This window comes from Lithobates pipiens, unplaced genomic scaffold, assembly GCF_037356315.1.
Source record: "Lithobates pipiens isolate NorthernLeopardFrog02 unplaced genomic scaffold, aLitPip1_a1.2 Scaffold_1, whole genome shotgun sequence".
Classification (NCBI taxonomy): Eukaryota; Metazoa; Chordata; class Amphibia; order Anura; family Ranidae; genus Lithobates; species Lithobates pipiens.
The window spans coordinates 230452959-230478892 of NW_027507685.1; the positions used below are offsets into that span (position 1 = coordinate 230452959).

The window sequence follows — 25934 nt, forward strand, 5'->3', positions numbered from 1 at the left end:
ATATGAAAATGGTGTTCAAACCATACATGTGAGGTATTTCCACGATCGGTAGAGTGAGTGCAATAATTCTAGCCTTAGAAATCCTCTGTAACCCAAAACATTCAACCGGTAGATTTTTTTAAATGTCGCCTATTGAGATTTTTAAGGGCAAAAGTTTGCCATTCCACCAGCGGGCGCAATTTTGAAGCGTGACATGTTGGGTATCAATTTATTCAACGTAACATTATCTTTCACAAAAAAATTGGGCTAACTTTACTGTTGTCTTATGTTTTAATTCAAAAAAGTGTATTTTTTTTTCCCCAAAAAAGTGCGCTTGTAAGACCGCTGCGCAAATACAGTGTGACAAAGTATTGCAACGACCGCCATTTTATTCTCTAGGATGTAAGAAAAGAAATGTATAAAGTATGGGGGTTCTAAGTAATTTTCTAGCAAATAAAAAGTGCTTTTACGTGTAAACACCACATCTAATGCCCTGTACACACGGTCAGACATTTCAACCAAAAAAATCTATCATATTTTTTTAAGATGGATTTTAGGTGAAACTAGTCTTGCATACACACGGTCACACAAAGTTGTAGGAAAATCCGATTGTTCTGAACGAGGTGACATACAACGTGTACGATGGGACTACGTAGAGGCCAGTAGCCAATAGCTTTCGTCCCCAAATTTATTCTGAGCATGCGTGGTACTTTGTGCGTCGGAATTCTATACACCTGATTGGAAAAAGTCAGACCAGATTTTGTTGGAAAATTTTAGGTCCTGCTCTCAAATTGTTTCCGTCAGAAAGCCCGCTAGAGCCCACACACGATCGGATTTCCCGACAACATAATCCGATCTGACTTTTCCTGTTGGAATTTCCGACCGCGTGTACGGGGCATAAAAAAGAGGCCCAGTCTTGAAGTGGTTAAATGATTTGCATTTCTAATATTCTTTTTAATTTTTGTCATTACTTTATCTATTATGTTGATTGATTTATTGTATTGCTGCCCATCACAGAAGGTTCACACATAAGATATATAAAGTTTATTCATCATTTAGGGGAGCGCTGTACCAATCTTTACACTAGACCAAAAAGACTACCGTATATACTCGAGTATAAGCCGAGATTTTCAGCCTCTTTTTTGAGGCTGAAAGTGCCCCCCTCGGCTTATACTCGAGTCATCGCTGTCTGCCCGCTCGATCAGCGTGTCGAGCAGACAGACAGCGGCCATTCTATTCAAAAGCCGCGCCTCCGGCTCCGCCTTCGCCTGTGATAGGCGGAACACTGAATTTCCCAGCAGCCTGTGTTCCGCCTATCACGGACATCGTATCATCCTCGTACTACGGACGAGGATGATACGACGTCTGTGATAGGCGGAACACAGGCTGCTGGGAAATTCAGTGTTCCGCCTATCACAGGCGAAGGCGGCGGCGCAGCTTTTGAACTTTACAATGGCCGCCGACGAAGAGGGCACGGGACGGCACGGCACGGGACGGGACGGGACGGGACGGGGGCAAGGCAAGGCAAGGCACGACACGGGACGGATGCAAGGAGGCAAGGCACGGGACGGAGGCAAGGAGGCAAGGCACGGGACGGAGGCTCGGGACAAAGGTAGGCTGGACACACACACACACACACATGGAGACACACACAGGGATGGATGGATGGATGGATGGAGACACACACACACAGGGATGGATGGATGGATGGATGGAGACACACACACACAGGGATGGATGGATGGATGGATGGACACACACACACACAGGGATGGATGGACGGACACACAGGGATGGACGGACACACAGGGATGGACGGACACACAGGGATGGACGGACACACACACAGGGATGGACAGGCATGTCTCACCCTCGGCTTATACACGAGTCAATAAGTTTGCCAGTTTTTTTGGGGGTAAATTGGGGGCCTCGGCTTATATTCGGGTCGGCCTATACTCGAGTATATACGGTATTTCATTTATTTTTAATATTCAAAGCAAGCTCCCCCATCCATCCATGTCTCTATCTATGCTTTATTTTGTTGAGAAATCACTTTGAAAAATATCCCCCTTAGCATTTCTGTCCGTCACCAAGGGCAATGATTCATGTAACATTTACTTCCTGGATTCCATCTGCCTTTAGCTCAGGCCTGCATGCAGGAGTGTGTGCTTAGTTGGGAAAAACCCTCTTCCCCTCCTGAAGTCTCCGATATTATTTGCCAAGGCAAGAAACCAGGAAGCAATTGAAGAAATGTAAAAAAAGAAAAAGTTTAAAACAAGTAAATATGGTATACTTTTCTATTTACTAAGACTAGCAGCATGGGGATTAAAAATAATGTTGATTGATTATCTTGATTAACTGAGACACACTATAGATGGATGTGCTTTATTCATATTTCATATCTGAGGTTTACAATCACTTTCCGTGGTCTACAAATCTCACCTTGCTAGCAGTGCAGATGGAGGAATCCATCACTGCTGATCATTGCATATAAACAAATCAGGCTTAAAGTGGTTGTAAAGTCAGAAGATTTTTTATTTTAATGCATTCTATGCATTAAGATAAAAATCCTTCTGTGTGCCGCAGCCCCCCCTAATACTAACCTGAGCCCATCTCGATCCAGCGATGTTGCAGGAGAGTCCCAGTTGCCCGGGACTCTCCCTCCTCATTGGCTGAGACAGCAGTGTGGCGCCATTGGCTCCCACTGCTGTCAATCAAAGTCAATGAGGAGATTGTGTGGGGCTGAAAAGCAGCTCCGTGTCTGAATGGACACACAGAGCAGCAGCTCGGGTGCCCCCATAGAAAGCTGCTTGCTGTGGGGACACTCAGCAGGAAGGAGGGGCCAGGAGAGCCCGTGGGGGACCAGAGAAGTGGAGGATGGGGGTTGCTGTGTGCAAAACCGTTCCACAGAACAGGTAAGTATAACATATTTGTTATTTTTAAAAGAAAAAAAAATGGAGACTTTAGTATTACTTTAAATAGTTTTATTTTAATAATAGGGCAAATTAATCCACTGACAAGAGATATAAAGATATATATTTTTATTATTTCTTGAAATTAAAATATATACAAGAACCTATAATAAAAATCACAAAGCCGTGTTCTTTCCACACATTTTCCTGTTTTCCCACTTAAGAAAGTTGCATATCTTCATTCTTCCAGCAGTGGCGGCGAGAAGTCCTTCCATTATACTGAAGGGGTATCCCATGAGCACCATCCAGTTCTGTAATACTAAAGAAGAGCTTATTCACATCATGTCCATTGATCTGCATTTTGCGGCACACCTCCACACATGTATAATACAGCAGGGCCCACAGGAAACTATTGTATTCTATGTTCACACCATGCATGTGTGTTGTTGTGCAGTAAACCAGGGCCATCTTTAAGGCAGGGCAAAAGGGGCAGATGCCCTGGGTCCTGTCATTGTTTTTGGGCCAAAAGCAGCTGTCCCATACTTGCCAAATATCTCAGTTTAAATTCCCTTTCTCAGTTTAAAACTTCCCCTGAAGTTTTAGTACTGTGCAGTGTCCCGATATCTCAGTGTGAAGTCCTGGAACTAATGCTGCCCAGCTTTGCCCTATTGTTGTGTACAGATGACTCACCTGCAGACCCTGTGTTTACATGTAAAAGTGGCGGCATTACTAAGTATATAGCTGCGGCTAGTGGCATTAATATGTAAATAAAGGTGTCAGTCATATGTATATCATGCTCCCCTGCAGTGAGGAGATGATGTGCTGTAACCTCTAGCAACCATTCAGTGAGCAGTATTAATGTACAGTAATCTCTCCAGGAACCAATTAACAAGCAGAAATCATTTACTGTAACCTCTAGCAAATAATCAGTAAACCGTAATGTGTGCTGTAACCTCTAGCAACCAGTCATTAAGCAGTAATGATATGCTGTAACCACTGGCAACCAATCGCAATTGCTGCCTGATCTGATAGAGTAAACTGACTTTAAGTCTAGCTACTATTTATTGTATGTCTCAGAGCAGGTGGAGAGTGAAATTGCATGTGGGTGGGGAAAATGTTTACCCAGGGTCCAATCAATATTAAAGACATCCCTGCAGTAAACGCACACGGTGTGAAGAAGCTCTGTGCCTGTTCACACATAGTACGGTGACTCGCATTTTCTGCACTGGAAGAACGGCAGTCACACAGTTGTTATCTATGTGCCCCATGTGCTCTGCAGCCTGGAGCCGCTGTATAATGCAGACATGCTGCACTGTATGGTACGGCACAGGAAGGCACTACATGTTACTGTACAGAAGCTGATCACACTGTACTACTCTATGGTGACATCAATGACTTGTCCCTTTGTGCGCTTCACATAAAGTTCACACAAAAAAAAGGGGGAAAAAAAGAGCCATGTGATGCGGTAGAACGTGCATTGCTCCGCCTCCTACCGCTGGCTCACTGTGACCGGAATGGACAGCTGCCTGCACACTAAACCGCTCCAGTTTGATGTGTGGGCAGTGTGAACAGACCCCCAATAATCACAATAAAATATCCGGCTTCCTGTTGCTAATTATAGTTGGACAATCACACTCTTTTTTGCAAGACGATAAAAAATAAATAAAACAAATCCGGCCTCTTCCTCGCTTTATAGCCGGCCAAATCACGCTACTTTATTGCAAAAAGTGACACTAAACTCTGGTTTACAAAAAAGAAATGTTCTGTTCAGGTATGCGTTGTTAAAGCGTTTGTTACCTCAGCACTTCATATTCCTGATATGTGCCCGCTGTACCATCTACTTGTATGAGAAAGTCTCCTGTTCTCTTTGTATTGCCTCCTTTGTGTGAAATCCCCGGTGTTCCTGCCAGACCCTCTGCTTTCCTATTAAATAACTGACCACACTAAGCTGGAGCCAGCATGGTCAGTTCTCTAGCTATAATGGGAACTTGGTGTGCTGTCCTCCAATGATCAGACTTGTCCTGACACCCCTGCTTCACAGCCATTCACTGGGAAGCTCAGTGTGATGCTGCTTCTCCTCCCTTCAACTCTTATAAGGAAACATTATAAATACCTTCCCCTCCGAGCTTTATACCTATAGAAAAATGTTTTGCCTTTCATTTCTATTTTAACCACTTAACCACTTAAAGTGGTTGTAAACCCTTACAAACCACTTTGACCTACAGGTAAGCCTAGATTAAGGCTTACCTGTAGATCCAAGAAATATCTCCCAAACCTATACGATTTAGGAGATATTTACCCAAAGACAGCCACCGCTGTCTACCGCGCATGCGCCGTAGACATCGGTGCGCAGGCGCACTGGGCAGGCCACAAATCGCTGCAATATGCCGCGAGTGTCCGCTCCCGTGCACATGCGCAGGAGTGACGTCATTGCGGCTCCGGCGAATCACAGCGCCGGAGCAGGGAGACCCACCAAGAAGATGGACGCTCGGAACTATAGGGGACAGCGGTGACTTCGCTGGCTCCTGTGTCAGGTAAGTGACACATAATGGACTACTATGCGATGCATAGTAGTCCATTATGCTTTACCTTTGCAGGCAATCAAAGAGGAAGTAAACCCATCAGGTTTTACTTCCTCTTTAACAATCGGCCCACAGCCGAATGATGGCTACAGGGCGCCTCCACCCGCGATCTACAGGCCCCATCGGGGTGAAAGTACTCCTTTGCGGTTGAAATTTGTCTTGGAGCCTCCACCCGCAACCTCGAGGTCACGTCACGGTGAAGGCACTCCTTTTTGGTTGTAATTGTCTAGGAGCCTCCACCCGTGAGCTCGAGGCCACGTTGGGGTGAAGGCTCTCCTTTTCGGTGGTAAATTGCCTGGGAGCCCCCACCTGCGATCTAGAGGCTACGTTAGGGTGAAGGGACTCCCTTTTGGTGGTAATTGCCTGGGAGCCTCCACCCACGATCTAGAGGCCGTGTCGGGGTGAAGGGACTCCTTTTCGGTAGTAGTAGCCTGGAGCCTCCACCCGCGATCTAGAGGCCCCATCGGGGTGAAAGGACTCCCTTTCAGGTGGTTATTTGTCTTGAAGCCTCCACCCGTGAGCTCATGGCCACGTCAGGGTGAAGGGTCTCTTTTTCGGTGATAATTGTCTTTAGTATATTCTTTTTCCAGCTATTATCTACTATATAAAATGCAGCGCTGTCAAAAGAAATCTTTTAGTGAAGATCTCAGGAGTCACCCCCAAGGATGAAAGTAAAAGATATTGGTGGCAATCCCCGGAGTCACCTCTTGGGATGGGTGTTAAACTAGTGACTAGCAGCAGGCGTGTTCTCATGCTCCATGTGCAGAGCCCGCCAGGATGTCGGCACAGCGCTGCGCTAATCACAGGCAGTGAGACATTTCCTGATCTCTGCAGCCGCACACCGGGACAATGTCTCACTGCCTGTGATTAGCGCAGCGCTGTGCCGACTTCCTGGCGGGCTCTGCACGTGGAGCATGCGAACATGCCTGAGCTCATTCTTACTTACCACAGGTGGTGGGCACACATGCCGTATAGTGGTGGGTTAAATGAGCCTTTAAGCCATCCACTCCGGTGGATCTTAACTGAGAAATGATGGTGTAATGGTGAACCTCGACCACATCTGCAGCAGCAACCGGTGGGAGACTGGCACCAAAAATCCCGACAGGTAGACATCCCTACATGGGAATCATAAAAAAACAATAAAAGAAAAAGGGCCTCCAGATAGTGCATGAATCCAAGTGAAAAAAGATTTTAAAAAAAATAAATTAAAAATGTACAATGACCAATCATGATGGGTACATAAAGTGATCACATAAAAAATGGCGTGGTAACGAGAGCACAATAGGCCAGCAACCCGACATATTTTGGACAATAGTCCAGCTACTGGGGCATGTGCCCTTTTTTTTATTTTTTTTTTTTATTTTTTTTCAGATTGCTGGCCTATTGTGCTCTCTTTACCACGCCATTTTTTATTCTAATGATTTTTATTGAAAATGTACTCATTATAACACACTTCCATTTCACTTTGTGAAGAATTATGAAAGAAAAGAATAGGCAAAACAACAACTATAACAATAAAGGAAAAATAATAAATGAAGCTGCAAAGTAGCGACCGCCCCGTGAAGACTTACCACGCCATTTTTTATGTGATCACTTTATGTACCCATCATGATTGGTCATTGTAAATTTTTATTATTTTTTTAAATAAAACAAAAATCTTTTTTTCACTTGGATTCATACACTGGAGTCCCTTTTCTTTTGTTTGTTTTTTCACGATTTTAAACCCTGACTGGATGGTATTGGGGGTATCGCAGACCATTCCAGCTGGTGATCGCCTTCCCATGTAGGGACATCTACCTGTCGGCATTTTTGGTGCCAGTCTCCCATTGGTTTCACTAAAGTTTTCTTTTCACAGCGCTGCATTTTATAGTTTTCATTGTATTACACAATCTACTATGTTGTTGATGTTACCTGCTGGTCCATTATTTCACCACATTTATATGCAGGAAATGTAAAAAAAGAACATACATATTGGTATACTGTACTTTACCCCATGCTGTTTTTGAGGCCTGTAATAAGACAAAGGTGGTACATTAGTTTATAAACCAGCGGATGCCCAGATTTCGACGAAGCCTTATCCGATGACGAATCTGCAAGGCAGGGTCTTGGTATGGTGAAGTCAGGGCTCGGCAGAGAGGACAAGTTGCTGTTTGCAGAAGCCATCTGTAAATACAATCAGAATGGAAAGTATGAGAACATGGTAATGTTCTGGTGGTCTCTCCATTATACTCACAGAGGCAAATGGAGCAGGTAGGCTGCTCCACTGCCGGTGGTCTCGGTGGTGCTGGGTGGTGTTCTGCAGCTCTGTCTCCGGGAGAACGGCTCCGGTTGTTTTCTGCCTCCTCCCGTCTCCTCCGAAGTTGTCCTCTTGTCCGGTGAGCAACTGGAGACTCTCCTCCCTCCTGACGGGATCGCCTTCCACGGGACAGACAGCGGGAAGCTCGTGGCATGGTGGTGGTGAGTGATGCTGGTGTGCCTGGAATAAACTAAAAACGTTAAATACTAATAATACTTATATATACAATAAAGATAAAAATATATTTGAATAAAAAAGCTAATAATCCCAGGAGACACAATCTGACGATGTGACTCGGTCAGCTCCCAGTGCAGGAATGTTTTGAAACAACTGCAGTCTGGTTTGAACCGGTTTGCAGCCCACTGTGACATCACGCACCTCATACCAACTGCCACTTTTCTAGTATGAAAACTTTGACTGGGAATACCTCGGTCATGTAACACTGTAGCCAAATACATTTTATATCATTTCATAGATTTTACATATAATTAAACTGTACTATGGTCATTTTAATGGCTGGGTATGCTGGGCATAATTCTCTGTATCTGTTCTTATTCTGTTTGTGTGGACCCTGCGCAGTACCACTTCTCTTGTCCCGTATGCTGGGTGTTTTTTCCAGTATCATACTTACCTAGGTGGATGCTGCATCTGTCCCCCGGCCCCTCTACATGGAGAACTGAGCGATCGAAAAACTGTCGATCCCTCGGTTCTGACAGCTCAGTGAGCAGAGAGCTGCAGACTGTCGGTCACCGCTCTCTGCTCTGCCCCCTCCTCACTCTCTGGAGCGCTGGGCTGTGGAGGGGGTGGAGTGGTCAGCTCAGGATCTCTGCGGCTCACTGAGAGGCTGATCCGGGTGTTGGTCCAGGGACCTGGTGGATCCCAACTTCCATTGTTGTGATGACACGGGTTGCCGGATCGACTTCTGTGACATGTTACAGGAGTGCAAAACGAGCTTTGGTTGTACTTCTCCTTTAGGCTGGGTTCACACTGCTGCGATGCGGGAATGCTGCGAATGTACTGCGGGTTCCCGCATCACATGCCTCCCGGTGGCAGTTCACACTGCCCTATGCGAACTGCTGGGAGTGTCAGTGAAAAGTTAATGACACCTCCAAATCAGTTCACATATCGCAGTGCGATCTGCAAACTCGGACAGGAATCGGATCGCATGGTGTGAACACCCATGCGATCCGATTCTGCTGCGGACCAAAAAAAGGGTCCTGTGCGAGTTTGGGCCGGATGCGATGCGAATTCAGCCATACTATCTGTATGGCTGAAATCGCATCGCACAGAGATCGCATGTGATTTGCAGTGCGATCCGATCTTGTACACCGCAGCAGCGTGAACCCAGCCTTAACCCCTTGCCACCCAGGCCAATTCTGACATTTCTCTCCTTCATGTAAAAGTCATCATCTTTTTTTTTGCTAGAAAATTACATAGAATCCCCAAACATTATAGATTTTTTTTTAGCAGAGATCATAGAGAATACAATGGCGGTCATTGCAACTTTTTATCTAACACAGTATTTATCAAACGTGTTTTTTTTTTGGAAAAAAATAGTTTCATGCTTTAAAAAACATAACATTAAAGTTAGCCAATTTTTTTTTGCATAATGTGAAAGATGAAGTTGTGCCAAGTAACATATACATATACAACATACCTAACATATCATGCTTCAAAATAGTACACGCTCGCGGAGTGGTGACAAGCCTCGGTACTTTAAAATCCCCATATACAACGCTTTAAATGTTTTTACTGGTTACATGTTTTGAGTTACAGAGGAGGTCTAGGGCTAGAATTATTGCTCTCGCTCTAGTGTTCGCGGCGACACCTCACATGTGTGGTTTTAACACCGTTTTCATATGTGGGTGGGACTTGCATATGCGTTCACTTCTGCGTGTGAGCTCACCGGGACAGGGGCACTTTAACATTTTTTCTATTTTGTTAATTTTACTTCATATTTTTTTAGTTTGACACTTTAAAAAAAATGTAAACATCCCTTATAATAGGAATATGGCATGACAGGTCCTCTTTACAATGAGATAGGTTGTCAATAAGACCCCACATCTCACCTCTAGGCTGGGACAGCTGAAATAAAAAAAAACGATCTCAGCTTCCCAGCCGAGGCGGCGCTGTTTGAATGCAGAGGCCGAGCGTGATGTCATAACATCGCACCCAGCTTCTAAACGATCATAGACTCCGGTGACTGTCTGGTCCGCCGGAAATCTCTATGTTAAAGATCCGGGCCCGACGGATTTGTTTTCCGCAGAGGTAAGTCGCTAGAAGCACAGGAGGGTGGCGGGAGGGGGGACGTCCCCTCTCACCACCCATAAGAACGATCAAGCGGCCGAGTAAGTACACTGAGGTAAATCAGGGTTCCCAGAGCACCCTTTATATCACAGTTCCCCTTTACACCAGAGGCCACAGTGTTCCCCCTTACATCAGAGTCCTCACCGTGCATCGGAGTACTCAGTGTTCCCCCTTAAATCAGGGTACCCAGAGCATCCCTTATGTTAGAGTCCCCAGAGTTCTCCCTTATATCAGAGTCTGCAGAGTCCCCCCTTACAGTGTAAGGGAACTCTGTGGATTCAGATGTAAAGGGGGAACTCTGTGGATTCAGATGTAAAGGGGGAACTCTGTGGATTCAGATGTAAAGGGGGAACTGTGTCCCCAATGGGTAGTGTGTGCCCTCCTGGCAGGGATCTCTGTGCCCCCATTGGGTAGTGTGCGCCCCCAGGTGTGGATCTCTGTGCCCCACTTGGTAGTGTGTGTGCCCCCAGGTGGGGATACCTGTGCCCCCTGGCAGGGATCCCTGTGCCCCATTGGGTAGTGTGTGCCAGTGTTGCCAGCCTACCAAACTGAAATTTACTGGCACGACACCCAAAATTTACTGGCAAAGCCAAATTTTTACTGGTATTTTAAAAAAGTTACAAAATTACAGTTTTAATTGCAAATTTCAGTATTTAGGCTACAAACAAGTACACTATCTGAATAGCAATGCAATTTAAGGTTCAATATAAAAATAGTCCATCAGATTTTGTTCACCATCTCCTCCTGCCCCCTCACCTCCTGCCACCATCACCACCTCCTTCTGCCACCACCAGACACTACCAGCTCCTCTTGTCACCTCCTTCCCCAACCAGCTCCTGCCAGCACCGTCACCTCCTGCCACAAGCTCCTCCTGCCACACCAGCTCCTGCCCCTATCACCTCCTGCCACCACCAGCCCCCTCCAGCTCCTACCAACATCACCAGCTCCGGCCCAAGCTCCTCCTGCCACCACCAGCTCCTCCTGCCCACCAGCTCCTCCAGCTCCTCCTGCCCACGCCAGCTCTGCCACCATCACCAGCTTCTCCTGCCACATCAGATTTTATTCACCATCACCACCTGCCCCCTCACCTTCTACCACCATCACCACCTCCTTCTGCCACCACCAGCTCCTCCTGTCACCTCCTTCCCCAACCACTCAGCGTGTGACATGTAATGTAATGTAATGTAATGTGATGTGATGTTCTGTCTCACAGGCAGCACTGTACACATTGCTTGGATGCAGCCCAGGCAGATCTCGCCAGACAGCAGGCATGGAGGGGGGAGGGGCTACACAAACACTGCATGGGGGATGTCGTCCCTTTTCTATAGGAATTTGGGGAAAAGATTAGAACTAGGCGGAGGAGGGGCCCCCTGTCAGGTGGGGTGATCTGGGCCCCTGTCAGTGGGGTGTTGGGGGCTCCTGTCGGGTGGTGTGTTCGGGGACCCCTGTCGGGTGGGGTGTTTGGGGACCCCTGTCGGTTAGGGTGTTCGGAGGCCCCTGTCGGTTAGGGTGTTTGGGGCCCCGAACACACCACCTGACAAGGGCCCCCATCAGTGGGGTCAGGTGATCGGGGCCCCTGTCAGTGGTGTGTTCAGGGGCCCCTGTCGGGTGGCGTGTTCGGGGGCCCCTGTCGGGTAGGGTGTTCGGGGGCCCCTGTCGGGTAGGGTGTTCGGGGGCCCCTGTCGGGTAGGGTGTTCGGGGGCCCCTGTCGGGTAGGGTGTTCGGGGGCCCCTGTCGGGTAGGGTGTTCGGGGGCCCCTGCCGGGTAGGGTGTTCGGGGGCCCCTGCCGGGTAGGGTGTTCGGGGGCCCCTGTCGGGTAGGGTGTTGTGGTCCCCTGTCGGGTAGGGTGTTTGGAGCCCCTCTGTCGGGTGGGGTGTTCGGGGGGCCCCTGTCGGGTGGGGTGTTCGGGGGGCCCTGTCGGCAGGGTCAGGTGTTGGGGGCCCCTGTCAGTGGGGTGTTGGGGGCCCCTGTCGGCGGGGTCAGGTGTTGGGGCCCCTGTCAGTGGGGTGTTGGGGGCCCCTGTCGGCGGGGTCAGGTGTTGAGGGCCCCTGTCAGTGGGGTGTTGGGGGCCCCTGTCGGCGGGGTCAGGTGTTGGGGGCCCCTGTCAGTGGGGTGTTGGGGGCCCCTGTCGGCGGGGTCAGGTGTTGGGGGCCCCTGTCAGTGGGGTGTTGGGGGCCCCTGGGATCTCTAATGGCAGCTCTGATGCTGAGTAAATCCTCAGGATGAGAAAGGAGGAGAGAAAACACTGACAGATCATTACAGTACAAGCCGCGCCCCTTCTCTATTGTCCCCGCCCCCCCACACATCCCGACTACTAAGGTGAAATCACGGATAATGACACTTACTATATCTCCGATGAAAAAGCTGTGCCTGTAATCTCCAAAAAATGCGCTGTATGGCGCTGTTCCTCCTCTGTGACGAGAGCCGATAAGACGCCTTCAACACACAGAAGAAAATGGCGCCGGTCGGCCGGGTGAGATCGTTATATGCCCGCCCCCTCCGCCAATCAGAGTAAGCCCGCCCCCTCCGCCAATCAGAGTAAGCCCGCCCCCTCCGCCAATCAGAGTAAACCGGCCCCCCCCCCGCGCCGCACAGGGCACGTACGGGCTGTTTCACCGCTCAGCCCTGATGTACTGACAGGAGAAGACAGCTGGAGAGAGAATTCGGCAGCCAGGAAGATGTTCAGCAAGTGAGTAAAGCAGATCAGCAACTTCTCACATCACCTCTCAGCGCCAAATGTTTTTATTATGGAGTCGTCTCATCTTCATTGTAATCCACACACTGATGGAAATGTCCTGCAAAACTCCCTTCTCTTCTGTACAGCAACAGTCCCGTCCTTTTCCACATGTCCCTTCAATAAACGGGATTTTTGTGTCTCCATTTTCCTGATTTGTGCAGCTTGTTGCAATCAGTGGCTTTATTGTCTGCATAATATTTCCAGCTGTTTACTTTGCCAACAGTCACTTCACTGCTGAGCCACAACTGATGCCAAAGACACCACCAATCTCTATTGTGCCAGATGAAAATAGGGACCCGAGTGGGCGCAGGGAACTGCTGCACAGGGCAGCCAATTAGACATTTTTGGGCCCCTTACACAGCTTTAGACCTGCCCCCCCCCCCCCTCGGCCCTGACCACCAACATTCCCCACGGTCTCCCCCTTGGCTGTACCACCAAATTCACCCACTGACCTTTCCATGCCATCCTCCTTTGTCTGCCATCCCATCTCCTCCATCCCATATCCTCATCCTCCTTCAGTCCCATATCCTCATCCTCCTCTTCCAGTCCCATATCCTCATCCTCCTCTTCCAGTCCCATATCCTCATCCTTCTCTTCCAGTCCCATATCCTCATCCTTCTCTTCCAGTCCCATCTCCTCATCCTTCTCTTCCAGTCCCATCTCCTCATCCTCCTCTTCCAGTCCCATATCCTCATCCTCCTCTTCCAGTCCCATATCCTCATCCTTCTCTTCCAGTCCCATATCCTCATCCTTCTCTTCCAGTCCCATCTCCTCATCCTTCTCTTCCAGTCCCATCTCCTCATCCTTCTCTTCCAGTCCCATCTCCTCATCCTCCTCCTCCAGTCCCAACTCATCCATCCCATGTCCTCTTCCTCCTCCAGTCCCATCGTCTCCTACCACAGGAGGGGGGAAGTGGGACAGGTGGGGGCCAGTGTGTTAGGAGGGGGGCAGAGAGACAGGAGGGGGATATGTCACAGAAAGGGGGGCAGCCGGATGAAAAGGTTGCAGCAGGAGAGGTAGGGGGCAGCGTAACCGGAGGGGGAGGTGTCATAGGAGGAGGTCAGTGGGACAGGAGGGGAAGTGTCATGTAAGGGGGCAGCAGGACAGGTGGGGGGGGCAGTGTCACACACACCTTAGGACACACCAGTCCTCCCATCTCTCACCTTTCCAGCAGTACCAGGAGGGATAGCTGACCCTGTGTCCCATCTCCACCAGGCTCTACGGGCCACCGCTGCAGGAGCCCAGGCTGCAGGCTCTTCCTCCCTGACCTTTTCCTCCATGGGGCGCTCCAACTGCCCCCGCACACTGACGGCGGGCCTGGGCTGCTCGTGAAAAGCAGTGGTGGGCTCAGACTAGTAAGCGCCGTTCTCCTTCCATAGCGTGCGACGGGGGGGGGGGGGGGTTGCTAGTGAAAGGCGTTGGAGGCTTCTCTCTCCTTCTCAATATCGGGCGGCCCGCACGGGCCCAGCCAGTGCATGACAGATTGTCATGTCTTGATGAACGGGGAGCGGGCCTGGCTAGTGGGGCTCCTTAGGACACTCGGGCCCCTTACAGGAATACTGCCTGTAACCCCTGATATTGGCCCTGCTGCTGCAGCAGTGATGATACTATTGGATTATTTATGCACGACTCTTTCTGTTTATCTTTGCCTCACTGTGCTCCTTATAACCAGGTCTAAAGTGCCACAACAGCTGTGCTTTACAATGATATTGTGAACACTTTAGGTCTTCAAACTAATAATACTGACACATATGCGGGCACCTTGTGGTAGAGGTGCGCATCTTCACTGGCCTCACAATTCGATTTGATTATCAGGTCAGCGATTAGTTTCGATTCCGCGATGCATCACGATTACTGTGCGCGGTTTTCTTAAAAAAAAAAAATTCAAGCAGTCAGGACAACTTAATTTTCTTATTTTATATGTTCTTAAAAAAAGACAACACTCCGTGCATGCAGCAAAGGCTAATCACAGCAGACAACTTAGAGGAGTTCCAGGCTCCCAACCCCCCCCCCCCCCCTATACTACAGGAGATGATCAGAGACTGCAGACATACTACAGGAGATGATCAGAGACTGCAGACATGATGCGCTGTTGCCATGGAGACAGAGACCAGTGCTATCAAATTTCGGTGCCAGGAAAGTAACCCTGGTTGTTCGCCCCACTGGTCCACTGTCGGAGGATTCCCCCATCCACCTGGAATGTGTAGATGGGGGAATTGGATCATATTCTTTTTCCAGTGTAATTACAAAAAAGCGATCAATATATGGACTGCATAAGTGGCTTCGGGGGAACTGGATCTTGGAAGAACAGAGCGGGGGAGGGAGACAGAGGAGAGAAAGGGACAGATCAGTTATCAATGTGTAATGAAAAATGCAGAGCTCACTGATTCAGGGAGGAGGATGGAAGTTCTCACAGCTTGGAATGTGTAGCTGCTGCTGTTCATATCTCCCGCGCACCTTCCTCCTCCTCCCCCTCCTCCTCCTCCTCCTCACAGCTGTAAATCGGGATAGGAAAGTGGGCGGGGCCAGGCTGACACAGGGAGAGAGAGGAGGGGCAGCTGTATGCAGTACATTCATTGGTCCGTTGCTGGGAGGGGCGGTGAACTTCGCTGGGCTGTGTGTGAGACGAGACACTCCATTCAGCTGCATCCACCAGCCCCTCAATGTACACACTGATCATCCTGTCCTACGGGAGAAATCGGTGTGTTTTTTTCTCTGTCACACGGATAATGGGAGGCTGGAAACAGTGCATTGTCCCTCCCACAGTGCAGGATCAGACAGACAGCTACACTGATCTGTCTCACAGCTCTGCGCCCGCCGATGGGGAGATGAGAGGGGTGTCCACAGCTCCAAATCCCGAGGCGGGGGAGAGCCTGGGTGGGGGCAGCATGCTGAAGCCAGATCATTGACGGGGAAAGGTTCAGCCAGCCAATCGGTGGCTTGTCATGACCGGTGTCTTATCATATAAGGTCCTCCATCCGATAGTGTCCGCTGCGCATGCGCAATACACAGCAACACAGATTCCGAAAATTGCAGAGGATGAGCGGCGCCTGCGCCGTGAGTCCAGGTTCTATCCCCACTATCCAAGTGGACATAGATTAGGAATATAAAAGAGCCGAGTGCAGCGAGGCCGAAGCGTGGTGAGCGAAGCTCGCCCACGAGGGGCCCTCTAATATTCACAACCCTATGTCCGCTTGGATGGTGGGGCTACCACCTCCACTCACGGCGCAGGCTCCGTTCAGCTTCGGAGATTTTCCGAAGCTTCGTCTGCTCCGTACTGAGCATGTGCAGTACGGCACGGACACTATATGGCAGAACACCGGCAAAGACACTGCTGTGCGGGGAGGGGCCAAAATAACGTCATACATAATCGATTCTCCGGGCTAACCGCATCGATGCAAGCGATGTAATGTCTGCCCTCATGTTGTAAAGCGCTGAGCAAACTGTTGGCGCTATATAAAACCTGTATAATAATAATAATAATTTTCAACACCCCCTACCTTGTGGAGATGGCACTTCGATTTCACTTCAACTAGTTTTCTTAGAGCCTTGGAAGTGCCTAACTCCCAGGCTATACCTACGGCCTGGTGCTAATAATAAGCCCGGTCTTGCCAGCCTACATGTGGAAGCCTTCATAGTCAAGGTGCTTATATTGGATCTTTGAACAGCAGAGAGATTATATCTGAGGTGGAGAGAGCTCATCAATCACTACAGGTAAAAGTCAAGAACTTATGTAAGGTGTGGGCATGGAATCGGAGGGTTGCCCAGGAGCAGAGGCAAGGTCTGGGGTGCCTTGGCGTACTTTGCTTAGTGAAGGTGATGTTCAGTCTCCCTTGCAGCAGCAATAATTGAGTTCTTTAGCGTAGGTAAGGGTTTACAAGCATTTACCGTTATCCCTGAGTTTCTTTATTTTGACACTAGAAATGTGGTCACCTGGTAAATTCACTTTTAAAGCTCTATACCCAGCTCAGAAAATAGTGTCTTAGTTTCCATTTTATAGAGCTGCTCTGTTCCATGCTTAAAGCGGAGTTCCACCTGGGAAAAAAAAAATACGTTGGCGGCTTCACTCTTGGCTCCCTACTACGCATGCTAAAGTCACGTTATATAGTTAGGTTGAATAAAGACACCAGTCCATGCTGAGTGAGTGTCTACATCGGTCCCTACCCGTCAAGGAGCCCACAATCCAAGGTCGCCACATTCATATACTAGGGCCAATTTTTGGACAGAAGCCAATTAACCTACCAGCATGTCTTTGGAGTGTGGGAGGAAACCGGAGTACCCAGAGGAAACCCACGCAGGCACAGGGAGGACATACAAACTCCAGGCAGTTAGTGCCATGGTTGGAATTTGAACCAGTGGCCCTTTTTACTGCTAGGCGACACCACAGGTCCCAGAATACAGCAGTGGGGGTGGAGGAGGGCAGGACATGGCGTAGCTTGCAGCAGAAAGTGCAGCGATCTATGCCCGGAAGTGGGAGCAAATACCTGAATTTGACAGGTATCTGCTCCCTGCTTTTTTTTTTTTTTTTTTATCGCAACCTTTTTAGAATCACTTTAATGCAGGGCTTTGGCTTTTAGTTCAGGAAGAAAAAGCCTCCACTGCTGGTTTTCCAAAGTCTTTCAGTGCAAACAATGGGTGGCATAATGTCTTCATTTATTTTGACATAATGGTAAAAGTGCTTGCTGACCTGGGATGAGCATTGGTAGGACAAAGCACAGAGGAACCATCTCCCGTAGTTTAAGACGTGCTTATTGCATTATTTTTGTTTTAAGAAATCGCACATATCCTAAAATGTTTTATTATAATTGAATATTTGTATGGCATGCACAGCTCAAAGCAATGGATGTTTTTTGCAGGATATCCAGGAGACTGGGCAGTGCCAGCTGGAGCTCATCAATGTGCAGGCTCTCCACCAAACAAACTAATAAACCACTTAATGAATCTATTCAGGAAGATGCTGACCAGCCCAAGAGAATGACCCGGGCATGGAAACAAAGCACAGCATGCATGCCAGTATTGGAGAAACCACTGCAAGATCTTGCTAATGCATCCAATGATCACATCTTGCAGGTGAAGATCAGTGCTGAAGAACGCCGTAGTGCAGAACAGTGCTGAAAAGAGATGATTGCACTGGGCTCAGTGAAAAAAGAGAATCCAGAAACTATTGTCCCAACTGTGCCAGAGTCTCCTCCTTCAGTGACCATCACACAACCCCTCGATCCTATCACCCCTGAAAAAAATGGCCGCACACAGCTAAGTTAAAGATTGCGGACAGCTCCATGCCTAAGTTTGCTTATAAAGAAATGATAGATTTGACAAGTGAAACGCCCCGGCGTGTTGAAGAAGCCGCTAAAACGCTGTCATTAGAATTGTCAAGTCACAGCACAACATCTACAGGCTCTAAGTCAGACGGACGCTCAGTGCGTCACAAGCATTGTGGGTCGCAAGTCGGTTAACTGTTGTCCTTCCTTAGCTGACCAGTTCTCCCTAGCCAAGAAGTGTGAACGCATGACTCCAGAAGCTGTTGGGCAATCCATTCGTCGCTCAATATCGGAAAAGAGCTACAGAGAATTCCGCTTCTAGCTACAAGTGTTGTAAGTACTCCTCTCCCCCCCCCCCCCCCAATTACGAGGCAAAGAAGCCCCACTTATCTTTCCAACTATGTTTTATTGATAATTTATAATGCACCCAAGATTGGGCTGGCACCAGCATCATCTTGTTGTGCTCACTTTGCTCTTGTCAAAAGAGAAAATGCTTGAGTGATTGGAGCATGAAGGACTCCAAATCTTTATTACATACAGAAATCACCACAGGTTTTCTGAATTTACATGTAGCGTGTTCCTTGTTTTCTAAACCTGGTACATTATTGCTGAAGCTGTGGCTCCAACTCTCACTCCAGACTTTTTCCTCCACCCTACAACCACTGTGCACATTTATACTGAACTGTAGGGGTGAGGTCTGATCTCACCTCACTGTTACCAGTCTCAATTGCTATATGAAAAGACATAAAATGTTGCAGAGGCACTGTGTTGTGTCCTAAGAGAATATGAAGTAGCTTTTATATATATATATATATATATATATATATATATATATATATATATATATATATATATATAATATAAAATTTTGTTTGTTTGCTGTTTGGAATATTAAAGGCACTCCACCTAATCTTGGGACTGCTGCTGAAAACAACAGTTCTGCCTGATCCTTCTCTTTTTAGCCCCCCCCCCCTTGCTTCTCCCCATTATTTAGTCCTCCCAATAGCAAGCCGCTTGTTCTGGGGGCACTGGTGCGTCCTAGCTCCCAAGCCCGGCTCTATGCATCCATGAGATGCACAGAGTCACTGATCAGCCCTGCCCCCCACTCTTTTCTCATTGTCTTGCTGGCTACGATGGACAGTAGCAGGAGCCAATGGCTCCCGCTGCTGTCTCAACCACTGAGAGACCCGGGAGAAGCTCAGCTCTCAAGCATATTGCTGGATCGAGTGGGAGCTTGGGTGAGTATTTGGGGGTGGGCCTCTGCATGCACACACAAGGTTTGTTTCCTCTTCATGCATGAAGGTTAAAAACCTTGAGCCTTTAAAACCACTTTAAAGTGGAACTTTACCCATAACCACATGATGGCGGGGTGGGGGGGGGATGTTCTTTAGCCAGGAACATACTTTCTGCATTATTAATTATGCTACCAAAATTGGTGTGTGCTGTAAATTGCCTCCAGCATTGATTCTTTTTGCCATAGGTTGCCATTTTGCTGAAGCCCAGAGTGCCTGAAAGACAGTATATCATAGAGCATAATTAATCTTTCAATTGAATGGTTTAAAAAAAAAAAAAAAAAAAAGGTTACGCTCCTGGAATGCCGGGATTGCTATCATATTTGCCTGCATCTTCAACCAAACTGTCAAATCATCAAATGGCTAATGCCGTAGCTGATCACATGTGCAGCACAATGGCAGTTGCTGATCAAATAGAAGCAGCTTCCTTGGCTGTAAAGGATAGGATGTTTTTTTAAGGCTGTCAGATCGGCCTTTACAAACTCGTAGTGCCTGAAAATGGAGAGCAACTGAGCATGTGCAGAGCAGGGTGAGACAGTGAGTACTGCATTTTAACCAGTAAAGACACTTATTTTTAATGTTTGTTTTTACAGTGGTGTGAAAAAGTGTTTGCCCCCTTCCTCATTTCCTGTTCCTTTGCATGTTTGTCACACTTAAGTGTTTCGGAACATCAAACCAATTTAAACAATAGTCAAGGACAACACAAGTAAACACAAAATGCAATTTGTAAATGAAGGTGTTTATTATTAAGGCCGGGTTCACACTGCTGCGGGGGGAGATCCGGATGTGATTCGCACCCGCACTGCAGTGCAAATCACATCCGATCTCCATAGCGATGCGAGTACAGCCATACAGATAGTATGGCTGAATTCGCATTGCTCCCGCAGCAAACTCGCACGGGACCCTTTTTTTGGTCCGCAACAGAATCGGATCGCATGGGTGTTCACACCATGCGATCCGATTCCTGTGCGAGTCGGCAGATCGCACTGCGATATGCAGACTGATCTGGGGTTGTCATTAACATATCATTGACACTCCCAGCCGTCCGCATAGGGCAGTGTGAACTGCCGGCGGGAGTAATGCGATGCGGGAAAACGCCGCGGATTCGCGGCGTTCCCGCATCGCAGCAGTGTGAACCCGGCCTCAAGGTGAAAAAAAATCCAAACCATCATGGCCCTGTGTGAAAAAGTGATTGCCCCCCTTGTTAAAACATACTATAACTGTGGTTGTCCACACCTGAGTTCAATTTCTCTAGCCACACCCAGGCCTGATTATTGCCACACCTGTTCACAATCAAGGCATCACTTAAATAGGAGCTGCTTGACACAGTAAGGTCCACCAGAAGATCCTTGAAAGCTACACATCATGCCGAGACCCAAAGAAATTCAGGAACAATTGAGAAAGAAAGTAATTGAGATCTATCAGTCTGGAAAGGGTTATAAAGCCATTTCCAAAGCTTTGGGAATCCAGCGAACCACAGTGAGAGCCATTATCCACAAATGGCGAAGACATGGAACAGTGGTGAACCTTCCCAGGAGTGGCCGGCCGCCCAAAATTACCCCAAGAGCGCAGCGACGACTCATCCAAGAGGTCACAAAAGATTCCACAACGTCCAAGGAACTGCAGGCCTCACTTGCCTCAGTTAAGGTCAGCGTTCATGCCTCCACCATCAGGAAAAGACTGGGCAAAAATGGCCTGCATGGCAGAGTTCCAAGGAGAAAACCACTGCTGAGCAAAAAGAACATCAAAGCTCGTCTCAATTTCTCCACAACACATCTTGATGATCCCCAAGACTTTTGGGACAACATTCTGTGGACCGATGAGACAAAAGTGGAACTCTTTGGAAGGTGTGTGTCCAAGTATATCTGGCGTAGAAGGAACACTGCATTTCATAAAAAGAACATTATACCAACAGTAAAATATGGTGGTGGTAGTGTGCTGGTCTGGGGCTGTTTTGCTGCTTCAGGACCTGGAAGACTTGCCGTGATAAAAGGAACTATGAATTCTGCTGTCTACCAAGAGATCCTGAAGGAGAATGTCCGACCATCTGTTCGTGTACTCAAGCTGAAACGAACTTGGGTTCTGCAGCAGGACAATGATCCTAAACACACCAGCAAGTCCACCACCGAATGGCTGAAGAAAAACAAAATGAAGACTTTGGAGTGGCCTAGCCAAAGTCCTGACCTGAATCCTATTGAGATGTTGTGGTATGACCTTAAAAAGGCCGTTCATGCTCGAAAACCCTCTAATGTAACTGAATTAGGACAATTCTGCAAAGATGAGTGGGCCAAAATTCCTCCAGGATGCTGTAAAAGCCTCATTGCACGTTATCGCAAACGCTTGGTTGCAGTTGTTGCTGCTAAGGGTGACCCAACCAGTTATTAGGTTTAGGGAGCAATCACTTTTTCACACAGGGCCATGATGGTTTGGATTTTTTTTCACCTTTAATAATAAACACTTTCATTTACAAATTGCATTTTGTGTTTACTTGTGTTGTCCTTGACTATTGTTTAAATTGGTTTGATGTTCCGAAACACTTAAGTGTGACAAACATGCAAAGGAACAGGAAATGAGGAAGGGGGAAAACACTTTTTCACACCACTGTATATAGCTACACATGCAAAAGGGACCAGCCTGAAGTCATCTAGGACTTTTTTGATTAAAGTTCCATTTTAATTCTGCTTTAATGTGTTACCTTTTTTGCAGACCAGAGCTCCGTTGAAATAGTGGATGAAGAGGTCACTGTTCAAGTTAGGTGAGAATGATTGTGAGATTAGTTTGAATAGTTGGCAGTTTTCTTAGTTGTGTAAAGTTTTCTTATGTTATATATCTCAACCAGCCAGCGGGCTGATTGAAATAAGTAAGATTCCTCCATCCACACATGAGGTGTGGCTTGCTGCTTTCCTAGTTATGGAAGATCACTGAGCTGAATGGAGGGGAACTGGGCCACCATGCCTCTGTCGGCGTCTGTGTGAGCTCCCTTCTTATCTCTGTGATACAAGCCAGAACTCCAAAGGGCATATGCGTTTCGGGGCTTTGCCCCTTTTTCAAAGCCCCCAACATATTCTCACCCAGTACTCACTGTGGTTGTGGTTTGCAGCACAGAGACGGAGGGAGCTCACAAAGATGCCAATAGTGGCATGGTGAGTGGCGGGCCCGGCTCACCTCCATTCAGCTCAGTGATCTTCCATACCCGGTGTCCTAGTTAGTGATCACCCTGTCTTAGGAGCTGCTTCCTCAGTACCTTAGTGTGAGTTTGGATATGGGTTGTTTAAAAAAAAAAATTACAATTTTTTTTTTTTGCCTTAGCTATTGTTTCTCTTAATTACTCTTTATTATATACTTATCACCAGTTGCATTTGAATCCGCTGCTCCTCTGGGTGACTTCATTGGTTGTGTGACCATGTTAAGAATTGTACTTGCAACCAGTCTTGTATATAATGGTTGTGTTTAAAAATGAATGGAAATCCTAAGTGGTATAATGACTGGTGATAGATTTTTCAGACTTAAATTTGTTTGTTAAATCTGCAGGGCCGAAGTTGCAGAACCTGCTGAGGAGATAAGAAACAAATTTCTTATGTTTGTCCTTTTAACTAGATTTGATTATTTGTAGTAATATGTGGTGTTTATATCTACTCATTCTGTGCCCCTATAGAACTTGATCAGGCTGCTGTTAATCCTGCAGACTGTACTGCATGTGAAGCCGAGGTCAACATGAGCGGCTTGCAGAATGCAATGAGGTGGTTCCAGAATGCCAGGTTGGCAGCCATTGGTGTATACAGTGCCTTGAAAAAGTATTCACACCCCTTGAAATTTTCCACATTTTGTTATGTTACAACCAAAACGTAAATGTATTTTACTGGGATTTTGTGATAAAACAACACAAAGTGGCACATAATTGTGAAGTAGAAGGAAAATGATAAATGGTGGTCAACTTTTTTTTAAATTCAGCCCCCCCGAGTTAATAGTTTGTAGAACCACCTTTCGCTGCAAGTCTTTGGGGATATCTCTACCAGCTTTGCACATCTAGAGTGACATTTTTGCCCATTCTTTGCAAAATAGCTGAAGCTCTATCAGATTGGATGGAGAGCGTCTGTGAACAGCAATGTTCAAGTCTTGCCACAGATTCTCAATTGGATTTAGGTCTGGACTTTGGGCCATTCTAACACATGTATATGCTTTGATCTAAACCATTCTATTGTAACTCTGACTGTAGGTTTAGGGCAGTTGTTCTGCTGGAAGGTGAACCACCGCCTTGCAGACTCTTGGCTTTTTTAAAAGCCAGCAGCTACAAATACTGCAGCTGCTGACTTTTAAAATAGTAACACTTACCTGTCCAGCGCGCCCGCGATGTCGGCACCCGAAGCCGATCTCTCGATCGTATCTTGGGTATGGGAATCAGGAAGTGGAGCCTTTCGGCTTCATTTCCCGGTTCCCTACTGCGCATGCGCGAGTCGCGCTGCGCAATAAGGATGGACCCGCTGCCTCTGGGATCTGTGTGTTTCCCAGCAGGCAGCGGGGGACTTTCGGAAAGGGGCGTAATCTACGCCCCTTTCCGCAGAGAGAGCTATCCCGGAAGTGGGGGCAGATACCTGTACTGTACAGGTACCTGCACCCCCCTCCCCCCTGAAAGGTGCCAATTGTGGCGCTAGAGGGGGGGAGGGTTCCGATGAGCGAAAGGTCCACTTTAGGGTGGACCTCCGCTTTAACAGGTTTTCTTCTAAGATTGCCCTGTATCTGACTCTGACCAGCTTCCCTGTCCCTGCTGAAGAAAAGCATTCCTACAACATGATGCTGCGACCACCATGTTTCACGGTGGGGATGGTGTTTTTAGGGGGATGTGCAGTGTTAGTTTTCCGCCACACATAGCTTTTTGCTTTTAGGCCAAAAAATTCAATTTTGGTCTCCTGACCAGAGCACCTTCTTCCACATGTTTGCTGTGTCCCCCACATGGCTTCTCACAAACAAGACTTCTTATGGCTTTTTCTTGGCCTTCATGATGTGGTTTGTTCAATAAGATTCTCTAACCAACCTCTGAGGGCTTCACAGAACAGCTGTATTTATACTGAGATTAAATTGCACAAAAGTGGACTGTTTATTAATTAGGTGACGTCTGAAGGCAAGACTAGATTTTAGTTGGGGGTATCAGTAAAAAAAAGTTAAAAGTTAAAAACCATTTTTATTGTGTTCCTTCCACTTCACAATTATGTCTAGGGGGTGCAACGGATCGTCACCGATCTGTGATCCGAACGGGTCACCCCGCTCGGATAGGCACACGCCGCGATCCGCGGAGTGCTCCCAGGTCACGGCCTTAGGATAGGCCGCAGCTCCGAATCGGCGGCCATCTTTCTTCACCCTGGCAGTTTACAATGTGATCGCTCCATCAAATGACGGAACGATCACTTGTAAACACTGAGCATGCGCAGGATACAGCGGTGAATGCTGGGAGCTCAGAATTCACCGTATCCCGGAAATCAATGCTTGCAAGATGGAAACGAGCAGAATCTATTTTTATAACTACTTATTGAACATGAAAATGGACAGCAACTGATTTGAAAAAACAGAAACTGTGAGTATCACTTAATGAGTGTACAAGTGTCTGAATGACAAAAAAAAAATAGAAATGGTCACGGGAACCCCACTTTAAGATGCATTTAAAGTTGTTCTTCCCATCTGATCTTCATATGTTTCTCTTTAGGTCCCCGTATTTGTCTTGGAGAGAATCTGGCCCAGACGGAGCTCTTCCTCTTTTTCACTACTTTGAAGAAATACTTTGAATTCCACTGGCCGGACCTCAAGTCTCCTCCGGATCTCACCCCAGTTTTTGGACTCTCACAAAAACCAAAGCCTATCAAAGTGAGACTGGTACCACACACACAGAACTGACCATATGCACTCTGAGGACTCAAAAGTGCAATGAAACAGTACCCAGTTATTATTTACAATAAAAAAATGTGTTTTAATTATTTACAATATACTAGATAATCCACATATGTCAACTATAACATAGTAAGTGGTGTCACAAAATTGGAAAATGTACCATAAAGTTTTATACTTTTTTGAAGTACCATCTATGGCAAGAGTGTTAAAAAAATGTATAAGTGCACCTGTTCTGGATTAGCACACAGACAGGCGGATTGTCTGCCGGACTGCTGAGTCCGGCGGACAATTTTTAGTCAAAACTTCTTTTTAAGTCCGCTGGACTTTTGGAAAGAAAAAGTCAGCCGGAGCCCACACACGGGCGGATTGTCCGGCAGACTCTGGTCTTATCATGTGTATGCGCCATTAGTGTCAAAGTCAATAATAAAGAACTTTCTTACTTTGACTAAATCCAGAGAATAGCCATTCACAGCTGAATGTTCACTCTAGTTGGATAGTCCCTCTCTCACAAGGCCTAGCAGCCAACAGGGTGCTTAAATCAGGAACAAGTTTGTGCCACAGACTTTGTTGTAGAACACAAAGGAATAAGTCTCTGCCACAGACTTTGTTGTAGAACTCGTAGGAAACTAGAAACTTATAGAACACTCGTGTGGTACCAGGATCTTGCAGCCGGTCCGGCGATACCGCA

The 25934-nt window shown here is 47.3% G+C and overlaps 2 long non-coding RNA genes across 2 annotated transcripts; one reads left to right on the forward strand and one right to left on the reverse strand.

Annotated features, from left to right (window-relative positions):
- Positions 1–3005: 3005 nt before the first annotated feature.
- LOC143984211 (uncharacterized) lies at positions 3006–12542 on the reverse strand. The gene is made up of 2 exons (XR_013274723.1): positions 12422–12542; positions 3006–7949 (listed from the first exon to the last, which is right to left on the reverse strand). It is a non-coding gene; the product is annotated as an uncharacterized LOC143984211 (long non-coding RNA).
- Positions 12543–17875: 5333 nt separating this feature from the next.
- On the forward strand, positions 17876–25696 carry LOC143984240 (uncharacterized). The gene is made up of 3 exons (XR_013274740.1): positions 17876–18407; positions 22073–22121; positions 25065–25696. It is a non-coding gene; the product is annotated as an uncharacterized LOC143984240 (long non-coding RNA).
- Positions 25697–25934: the final 238 nt, after the last annotated feature.